Here is a 4,141-nt window from a genome sequence, read left to right on the forward strand (position 1 = left end):
CTCAAATAAACTCACTAAAATTCTTTACAGGTTTCAATGGTTTTTTCGTTAACATTACTTGGCGTAGTCGTGGCAGGATTCCAAAGAAAACTCACCCAGGATCATCCTATGGACTTGGACTTGGAGCTAGGATCCAGCAAAGGGCCCCTTGAGCCCACCGGTTCTCCGCCCATTGGGTGAACGTGGGTGAGTCGTCTCTTGGATCCAGGACCTTCCCTCGCTTTGGTAGAGGGTCTGACTTTATTTGAGCTGTGTTTTAAAATCCTCGAGGTGGAACCAGGGTTGACAGAACCCCAGGTTAAGGGTTGGCAGAACCCAGGCTAAGGCGGGACTGGAGGGAAAAAATGGGTGGCTGGTTTTGATTTTGGCTTTTCAATTGGAATTGCTGAGAGTCTGAGCAAAAGTAACTTTCGCCGTATAAATGAGCTGAACTCATTCAGCTCCGAAGATAAAGGGGCAACATTTTCTTTATTTTTAAAGAATAGTCCGATTCTGAGGTGTTCTTAGGTGACTAAGAATTTTGTGGAAGTGTCAGAAATGCAGGAGCCCCATCTGGAAGTTCCGACACAACTGCTAAATGGCTTTTCTAGGGGGCCACCATAAGGTTTGGTCTGCCCGGGCCCCAAAACTTTTTTTGTGGTTTTAGACAGCCGGGAGAGAAACTGAGGCCACATTTGACCTACTACATAACATATCTAAAGTTTGCTCAGACTACAGATATCCAAAAATAAAATATTTAACATGGGAAATTGTGCCTCCAAGGCTAGAAGCTCCCAAGACCCCAGCCCTCATTTAACACTCCTGATAAGAAGCCTTTACTTGCAAGTACTTAACAGAAATGAGAGAATTTAACTAGAAAATATTAACTGAGGAATGGCCAGAAAAAAGAAAGAAAAAAATGCAGTTTGGGGTACCTATGTTAATATTTTGCATGCAGAAAAAAAAAAAAATGCCGGCTCTGAAATTAAAGTGAATGAGTATATGGGAAGCGTATCTTGATTTGGAAACTAGAAGCTTCTAAGAAAAAATTTTCTTCCAATAAGATGGAAATTAATAAAAAAGATTTTCAGAGACTGTTTCAGAACTATTTTGAAGTTAACAAATGTCTACAGCCATTTTTGAATAGTCCTTTGGGAATGTACTGAAATTCTAGAGAGAGGCAGTTCCCGAACCAGGGACAAAAGACACTGCTTTGGTAATTTTAATGCTAGACATTCTCTGGTGTAAATTCTTAGTGTGTTTTCTGCGCGCCTGTATAAGAGTGTTGATGTTTTTGTGTCTCTTTGTTGTTGTTTAATTTGTTGAAAGAAGAGGCAACTCCCGCTTTGGGGAAGCCTAGTTGTGTGTGGTGGGGTTGAAAGCGTGAGAGAGATTGCAAGAACGTCCCAGCAGCTGCCAAGAATTCTTATTAATCTTGGGGGCTCTTCTTGCTCTCCCTCTCAGGGTTCAGCCTCCAGAAACAGCTAGTGAGATTTCTGTCTGTTTGTCTGAAAATATAATTGTGGCTGTCTATCTTTTAGGGATTTGGTTTGCTCTTTCCTTATTTGTTGTGAGAATAAACAAATCATCTTCTCTGTCAAAGAATAGTTTAGACAGCCTCCATTTTGGACTGTGACTTGGCAGCCGCCATGTTGGCCGCATGGCTTGCTGCTTCCCTTGAAAGAGCAAGGGCCAACCCCTCCCTTTGAATTAGCCAATCGGGAAAGACCGTGTGCCTGAGCTCCAATGAAGAGCAAGGACAGGTTACGTGCCTTGTTAAGGCACTCTGCTTCAGAAAGAAACTTGCAGAGATACTCAGAGCCAAGTTCAAACAGGAAACTTTAGGAGGGTAGCATGTGTCCAGTCAGGGACACTGGCAAGCCAAGAGTCATGATTCCCTGTGGGGGCGTCAGCCAGTGATACTCTGGGTATTTGCGTTTCACATATTGGGAGTTTATGTATTATTTTCAATGCTCAATACACTGCTTGCAATAAGCCATGTGCCTCATTTTAAACTCTTACATATTATTCTTTATATGTTGAAATTATAATTGAATCTAAAGGTATACAAATTTTATATTATTCTCTATGTCATTTTACAGGGATTATTACTTACCAAGAAGTTGTTGTCTTGGAATGTTATATTTTATAGAAAAGCAAAGTTTTTATCAAATCTATAACCATGCCACTTTTAAATTTTTGTCATTTGTGGACAGCTTTATTCTGATGCATTTGTAGGTATATATGTCTAGAAAAATCCATGAAAAGGACTCAGATTTACTCTAACTTGCAGGCTTCTAAGCAGGTCATATTTTGAACTGGATGAAGATTTATAGAACTTCAAGGAATAAATAAACAAAAACAACTATGGGACTAAATGAATTGAAGATAATTATTCTTATGATTCTATTTAAAATATTGTTGACTCTTAAATCTCTTGTTTCCTGAATATAGGGAAAAGTAAAGAGCAGACATTCTGCATTATAGGAACTAACAAATTGGTAACAGATTCATTTCACAGTGCGCTCCCGGGAGACGAAGCGTTCAAAGATCATGGCTTACAACCAGGAGATTTGCTGTCTTGGAAAAGACACCAAATAAAAAACTCTCCAACCTCATTGGAGGGGACCTTACCAGGTATTACTAACTAACCCATGTGCAGCTAAGCTTAAAGGAGTTAGCTCATGGATTCACATTTCTCATTTAAAAAAGGCATCTGACTGTGAATGGACATCTACTCCCATCTCTGACACCATCTCCGTCTGCAGCGGAGATCACAGACTTTTTAAGGACGAGAAGTCGCTGACCACGGAGGCAGACAGCTATCCCAAGATGACGTCAACAAGGCCTGTATACTCACAAACTGATAGCTTGTTTTTATATCATCTGATTGATACTGATTGAATGTACATAAAATGATTTTCATATTATTATCATCCTATGGTTCCCTAGTGGAAACAATGTCTACCCCCCAGACCTCTTTCTTTATTAGATATGAAAAATTTAACTTAGATACCTGCTAACCTTTCCTACCTACTATACAATGATGTTCTGGTTATCAGGTATGATAGTGAAATTAATGCCTTGTTAGCCACACATTGGTCTTCTCCTATCAATATAAGCTTTGGTTGTTGTTGTTGTTGTTTTCTGGCTCTATCTATTATAAAGGACCCACCTTAGGCAAATACCTCCAAGAATATTTCCCTGATAATTCCACTGGTAGAATTGTATATGGATGTAATCTGGATGAATATTGTATGGCTATAGAGATGGGTGATGAATAGCTAAGAAAAACACCTGGATATGATGGCCAAAGGCTTGCAGCAGCCTGTCCTATCTGTCATAGCATACCATGTCCTCGGACTCACCAGCCATGCTCTTGTGGCTGGATGTCTGTGAAACAAGAAAGAAATCAATGGATCCCATTTCAGAAATTATTGACATCATTTGGTGGGTAGAGATGTTTATAATTACCCCTCCATCCTTGCATCCTGGATGCTTGTGGGAAGCCCTATGGAATACTCAAACTCTAGCTCATTTGGGGGTCACCTTCCCCATTTAACTATGGCATGGGAAACTCAACATTTTGGGCTCCACTCAGTATACCCTAACTGCTCCCAAGCCATTGCTACCCAATGGCAACAACATTCCTGGTGGATCCAAAAACATTGGTCCCCCTAAAAGAAGCAAAAGGGGAATACTTGGAGCAGTAGGGGCTGGCCTTGGTATCCGGGACAAGCTGAAGTTGTATGTAGCTAATGAAGAATGTCATTCATTAGAAAAAGATTTTTATCTCAAATAGGTCACATAGAGGGAATGCTGTTTCTGGAAGAAGGAAAAACAGTGGGAAGCAGCATGGAAAGATAATAAAGCCTTAGTTTAATGGATAGAACAGGCTCGACAGACTAAAAACTCATGCCCAAACCCAACAATGGGAACATGCTTGTGCCCTAATTCAACTGGGCCTGTTGTCTAAGCTAATGCAAGGAATCTGAAGTGGCTATGAAACAATGGCCAACTATAATGGCTGCAGAAGCCCAGGCCAGACACTTATGGGACTCATATGGTTCCCCAGGCATTTGGAAAATTTTAAATGGGAAATGTGATCTACAATATTGTGTTTTTAAAAGCCCAGGTGCGAGTTAAATCCTAGGCTTAAATT

Source organism: Cnephaeus nilssonii, assembly GCF_951640355.1.
Source record: "Cnephaeus nilssonii genome assembly, chromosome: 16".
Lineage (NCBI taxonomy): Eukaryota > Metazoa > Chordata > Mammalia > Chiroptera > Vespertilionidae > Cnephaeus > Cnephaeus nilssonii.